Source organism: Salvelinus alpinus, chromosome 37, assembly GCF_045679555.1.
Source record: "Salvelinus alpinus chromosome 37, SLU_Salpinus.1, whole genome shotgun sequence".
Taxonomy (NCBI): domain Eukaryota; kingdom Metazoa; phylum Chordata; class Actinopteri; order Salmoniformes; family Salmonidae; genus Salvelinus; species Salvelinus alpinus.
Window position 1 is genome coordinate 13909320 of NC_092122.1, and position 7330 is coordinate 13916649.

Sequence of the window (7330 nt, forward strand, 5' to 3'; positions counted from 1 at the left end):
CACACAGCTGTACATTTCAATGAAATATGGTGATGCCCCAAAATTGCCCTCGCTAGAAGCCTGTGTTTCAGACATAAGGAAGTGGATGGTTGCAAACTTTCTACTTTTAAACTCGGACAAAACAGAGATGCTTGTTCTAGGTCCCAAGAAACAAAGAGATCTTCTGTTGAATCTGACAATTAATCTTGATGGTTGTAAAGTCGTCTCAAATAAAACTGTGAAGGACCTCGGCGTTACTCTGGACCCTGATCTCTCTTTTGACGAACATATCAAGACTGTTTCAAGGACAGCTTTTTTCCATCTACATAACATTGCAAAAATCAGAAAGTTTCTGTCCAAAAATGATGTAGAAAAATGAATCCATGCTTTTGTTACTTCTCGGTTAGACTACTGCAATGCTCTACTTTCCGGCTACCCGGATAAAGCACTAAATAAACTTCAGTTAGTGCTAAATACGGCTGCTAGAATCCTGACTAGAACCAAAAAATGTGATCATATTACTCCAGTGCTAGCCTCCCTACACTGGCTTCCTGTTAAGGCAAGGGCTGATTTCAAGGTTTTACTGCTAACCTACAAAGCATTACATGGGCTTGCTCCTACCTATCTTTCCGATTTGGTCCTGCCGTACATACCTACACGTACGCTACGGTCACAAGACGCAGGCCTCCTAATTGTCCCTAGAATTTCTAAGCAAACAGCTGGAGGCAGGGCTTTCTCCTATAGAGCTCCATTTTTATGGAATGGTCTGCCTACCCATGTGAGAGACGCAGACTCGGTCTCAACCTTTAAGTCTTTACTGAAGACTCATCTCTTCAGTGGGTCATATGATTGAGTGTAGTCTGGCCCAGGAGTGTGAAGGTGAACGGAAAGGCTCTGGAGCAACGAACCGCCCTTGCTGTCTCTGCCTGGCCAGTTCCCCTCTCTCTACTGGGATTCTCTGCCTCTAATCCTATTACAGGGGCTGAGTCACTGGCTTACTGGTGCTCTTTCATGCCGTCCCTAGGAGGGGTGCGTCACTTGAGTGGGTTGAGTCACTGACGTGATCTTCCTGTCTGGGTTGGCGCCCCCCCCTTGGGTTGTGCCGTGGCGGAGATCTTCGTGGGCTATTCTCGGCCTTGTCTCAGGATGGTAAGTTGGTGATTGAAGATATCCCTCTAGTGGTGTGGGGGCTGTGCTTTGGCAAAGTGGGTGGGGTTATATCCTTCCTGTTTGGCCCTGTCCGGGGGTATCATCGAATGGGGCCACAGTGTCTCCTGACCCCTCCTGTCTCAGCCGCCAGTATTTATGCTGCAGTAGTTTATGTGTCGGGGGGCTAGGGTCAGTTTGTTATATCTGGAGTACTTCTCCTGTCTTATCCGGCCTGAGCCCTAGGACCATGCCTCAGGACTACCTGGCATGATGACTCCTTGCTGTCCCCAGTCCACCTGGCCATGCTGCTGCTCCAGTTTCAACTGTTCTGCCTGCGGCTATGGAACCCTGACCTGTTCACCGGACGTGCTACCTGTCCCAGACCTGCTGTTTTCAACTCTCTAGAGACAGCAGGAGCGGTAGAGATACTCTTAATGATCGGCTATGAAAAGCCAACTGACATTTACTCCTGAGGTGCTGACTTGCTGCACCCTCGACAACTACTGTGATTATTATTATTTGACCATGCTGGTCATTTATGAACATTTGAACATCTTGGCCATGTTCTGTTATAATCTCCACCCGGCACAGCCAGAAGAGGACTGGCCACCCCTCATAGCCTGGTTCCTCTCTAGGTTTCTTCCTAGGTTTTGGCCTTTCTCTGGAGTTTTTCCTAGCCACCGTGCTTCTACACCTGCATTGCTTGCTGTTTGGGGTTTTAGGCTGGGTTCTGTACAGCACTTTGAGATATCAGCTGATGTAAGAAGGGCTATATAAATACTTTTGATTTGATTTGATTAATGTCCATGACTCTGGAGGGTGAACAAAGTGCTTAAAAACTGTATAATGGCAGCTGCCCTAAAAACTGATATAAGGTACAGATATGTGTTAGAGGGCTTGTGTTGGTTACTACTCTAACAGCATCATGGCAGAGTGTCTGGTATGTGCAGGTAAGATCTTGGAACATTCCAGAATATCACTATAGTCCAACAGAGGCAAGAAAGATTCTGCAACCAGGTCTTTTCTAGATTGAAAGGAAAACAAGACTTGTTCCTTAAGGAAAAGGTCCGTTTAAGTTTAAGCTTTTTAGTGAGCTGTTGAATGTAAAAGGAGTTTCAGAAAGTCTGTTTTGGAAGATACCAGATTTGAACCTTTGAAGATAGATGGGTTCATGGTTCTCCATGAGATAGTCAAGAAAATGTGTTACAATTATATAAGGAACCAATGAATGACTGAATATAATCCAACAGATAACAGATCAGAAATAGATATTGTTTTTCAGCTCTCATACACACTGTGTCATTGTACTGGATCATCTCCTCCCCTCAGCACCTGCAGTAGGTCCCAGCTGTAGCAGTACAGTCACTGTGCAGTCTGACTGAGGGAGGTTTTTGTACGGCTTTATATCACTGTGTGAACACTGCACCTGTGTGGTCACTCTGACAGTAGTAATCTCCTGCATCTTCAGCCTGGACTCCACTGATGGTCAGAGTGAAGTCACTCCCAGATCCACTGCCACTGAATCGAGATGGAGTCCCCGACTGAAGTTTTGTAGCATCGTAAATAAGGAGTTTAAGAGCTCCTCCAGGTTTCTGTTGATACCAGGCTAGATAGTAATTTGCATGCACATTACTGCTGGTTTTACAGTTCAGAGAGACTGTCTGTCCTGGGAGAACAGCTTTCACTGCAGGAGTCTGAGTTACAGTTATCTGTCCTCTGGATTCTGAAAAATGTATTAAAAACACAATGAATTATTAAATACATATTGATTTGAATATACATATTAAAGTCATATATATTATTCATTTGTGTACGTATCTTGAATGATGTTTTGTGCAATATGAAAAAATCTTAACATTGTAACCTTGAAAGCAGAGTGCCAGTGTCCAGATGAAGGTGGTGATAAAAGTCATGGTTGTTGTGGTTCTGTTGTCATGAAGGACAGCTCTCAGTCATGAAGTGTTCAACTCACAGAGATATAAACACTCCCAGAGCACTGGAGCATGTGCTGCCAACGCAAAGTGTTCTCTCTATGCAAATGCCCCTCCTGGAGCAAGGCAGATAATGTATGCCTCATTTGGTAACATATGGGATATATACTTCAGAAAGTATTCAGACCTCTTGACTTTTTCCACATTTTGTTACCTTACAGCCTTATTCTAAATGTATTAAATTGTTTTTTTCCCCCTCATCAATCTACACACAAAACCCTATAATGACAAAGCAAACACAGGTTTTATTTTTTAAAATTTGAATGCTTATGTAAATAAGGTAATTCACTTTTTCATTTTAATACTTTTGCAAAAACGTCTAAAAACCTGTTTTCGCTTTATCATTATGGGGTATTGTGTGTAGATTGCTGAAGATCTTTTCAGTTAATCAATTTTATAATAAGGCTGTAAGGTAACAAAATGTGGAAAAAGTCAAGGGGTCTGAATAATTTCTGAAGGCACTGTGTACAAGACATTAGGAACACCTTCCTAATATTGAGTTGCACCCCCTTTTGCCCTCAGAACAGCATCAATTTGTCAGGTCATGGACTCTATAAGGTGACTAAAGCATTCCTTCCACAGGGATGCTGACCCATGTTGACTACGATGCTTACCACAGTTGTGTCAAGTTGGGTGGTAGTGGATCTCTACTTCGAGTTGCTCATTCCATCTCATCCCACAGATGGTCATTTGGATTGAGATCTGGTGACTTGGCAGGCCACTGCAGCAAGCTGAATTCACTGTCATGTTCGTGGAGCCATTCATGGACAATCCTAGCCTTGTGGCATGAAGCATTATCCTGTCGAAAAAACTATTTGCAGATCGATACACTGCTGCCATGAAGGGATGCACCGCATTGGTAATAATGTTCAGATATCCTGTGGCATTCAAACATTGCTCCACTTTTATAAAAGGGGCCCAATGTGTGCCACGAAAACACACCCCACACCATCACACCACCAATGTTGACACTGCATTTTGGATGCATGTACTCATGTGGTTTTGTCCATATCCTAGTTCTCCAGTCAGCGTGAAACAGCAGGAACCGGGATTAATCAGAACAAGCAATATTTTTCCAATTCTCCAGTGTCTAGTGTTTTCATTCCCACTGCAACCTCAGTTTCTTGTTTTTTGCTGAAGAAGTGGAACTCAGGATGTCGGCTGACATACCGCATTCATGTCAAGTTACGACGAGTTGTGTATTCTTTTATGGGTCTTTGGTCACCAATGTTGTACTGGACTGTCAGTTAACTAACTGTAGCCCATCTGTTGCTCTGCACAATTCATGTCAGCCTCCTTTCTCCTCTTTCATCAATGACAGATTTTTGACCACTGGCCTGCCGTTGGCTAGATGTCCTTTGGGTGGTGGACCATTCTTGATACACACTGGAAACTGTTGAGCATGAAAAACCCAACAGCGTTGAAGTTCTTGGCACACTCAAACCGGTGTGCCTGGCACCTACTACCATACCTTGTTCAAATGCACTTCAATATTTTGTCTCAACCCATACATACACAAACCATGTATTACTTGTCTCAAGTCTTAAAAATCCTTCTATAACCTGTCTCCTCCCCTTCATCTGCCTTTATTGAAGTGGATTTAACAAGTGACATCAATAAGGGATCATATTTTTCACCTGTATTCACCTGGTTAGTCTGTCATTGAAAGAGCGGTGTATATCATCCATTCTGTGACTGTTTTCAGTTTGAGGTGTTGGTCGGTCAACTAATAAAGGGAACCAATGATACTCTAGACTGTAGTCCTCAACACTATAACTGTGTCTAGTCTCTAACACTATCATTAGTCTGGTCCTCCACACTATTACTGGTTTAGTCCTCAACACTATCACTTGTCTTGTCCATAACACTATCCCTGGTCTAGTCCCTAACACTACCACTTGTCTAGTCCTCAACACTATCACTGGTCTAGTCCTCAACACCATCACTGGTCTAGTCCTCAACACTATCACTGGTCTAGTCCTCAACACTATCACTGGTCTAGACCTCAACACTATCACTGGTCTAGTCCTCAACACTATCACTGGTCTAGTCCCTAACACTACCACTTGTCTAGTGCTCAACACTGTCACTGGTCTAGTCCTCAACACTATCACTGGTCTAGTCCATAGCACTATCCCTGGTCTAGTCCCTAACACTACCACTTGTCTAGTGCTCAACACTATCACTGGTCTAGTCCTCAACACTATCACTGGTCTAGTCCATAACACTATCCCTGGTCTAGTCCCTAACACTACCACTTGTCTAGTGCTCAACACTATCACTGGTCTAGTCCTGAACACCATCACTAGTCTAGTTCCTAACACTATCACTGGTCCAGTCCTCCCCCTCAGCACCTGCAGCAGGTTCCAGCTGTAGCAATGCAGTCACTGTGCAGTCTGACTGAGGGAGGTTATGGATGTCTCTGTATCACTGTGGAACACATGTTTACCATTGGGAAGGTGTAAACTCTGATGGTAGTAATCTCTTGTATCTTCAGCCTGGACACCACTGACGGTCAGAGTGAAGTCACTGCTAGATTCATTGCCACTGAATTGAAATGTAATTCAAGAGGTGCGAGTTCTAATAGAGTGGATCAGGAGTTTCGTTTTATTGTCAATATATCGGTTGATACCGCAATAAACACTCATGTCCATGTGTACTGTCCTCCTTAAGGTATATGCAACCATAATTTGACAGCCAGCCAAACTTTCCGTAAACCTCTAGTTTTATAGTTGAAATGGTGTAAAAGGCAATGCTTTATGAAGGCTTAACAAGAAGGATGGCAGAAGATAAACAGCAGTATTACGTCACTCTTTTCCAAAAATTAGGCTGAACTGCATAATTTTATACTTCCTATTTTACCACCAACAAGGAAGTAGCACAGCTTAGTACACGTTAGCTGCGACTACACAAAACAGCCACTGGATGGCGCCAAATCAAAAGGTGCTTACCAAAAGGCAGAATACTCCCCGTCTGGCGTCTGAAAGAGGCCACTATTAATTAATGTTACACACATACCTCAAAGACTAGCAAACCTTCAATCTTCCATGGCTAAAAGGAGTATGACCTCTGAGGCGGGTCTCAGAAACTTCTTAGTGGTCCCCTGAGCAGTAATCTTGAGTTCCACTTTGCACACATTACTGTCACTGCTGGTGAAGGTGGAAGTGACCAGTGCCATGGGCCACTCGTTGCGAGTTAACTGATTGTCTTTTAAGAGCATGAGATCCCCCTCTTGTAGGTTGCGGTGAGCTTCAGTCCACTTGCGTCGGCAGGGAGGTACTCACGGCTCACAACTCAAGGTCTTTGTCAGTGAAGTCTCTGGGAGGAGGTGGTGCCCCAAACTTTTGGGTAAGCAGCATAGCGGGAATCAGGATGAATGGTGAGTCTGGATCGGTGGAGACAGGAACTAGAGGTCTGGCATTGATTATGTCTTTGACCTCAGGGTGCACAGAACTTAATGTGAAAGGAGACTTGTTCTGTAGCAGCATGGAGTCAAGGATTCTGTGTGCCACTCCAATCATGCTCTCCTAGGCACCTCCCATGTGTGAAGAGTGAGGAGGGTTGAATTCCCATGTGCAACCTTGTTCACTTAGGTAGCTCTAGACCTCTGACACTGCTCGTTTCCGAGTTCCAACTCCTTACAGGCTCCTATGAAGTTTGTTCCACAATCTGATCTTAGCTTTTTTGCTAGTCCACGAATGGCGAAGAACCTCCTGAGGGCGTTGATGCAGCTGGAGGTGTCCATGGACTTTATGACTTCAATGTGCACTGCCCGAGTGCTCATGTAGATGAAGAGCACTGCCGAGCATTTGCTTTGAGCTTGACCTCCTCTGGTATGGCGAGCAGTGACTGTCCAAGGGACAAAGACATCCAAGCCCATATACGTGAAGGGAGGGGATGTGCTGAGGCGTTCGGGTGGCATGTCTGCCATTTTCTGTTCTTCCTGTTTCCCACAGATTTTCTGGCATGTGAAGCACATGTGTAGGACAGAGCTGATGAGCGGCTCCTTCTGTGAAGTGGTGGCCTTGGTGTTTCACCTGCTCGTGGTAGTACCGTACTAGCAGTGTGGAGATGTAGCTGTGTCTTGGTAGGATAAGTGGATTATTCTCGCCACTGTTCAGCCATGCATGCTTTAGACGGACTCCTACTTTGATGAGACCTTCATCCGAGATGCAATTCAGCTTTGAAAATGAACTGCTCTTAGACTAGAC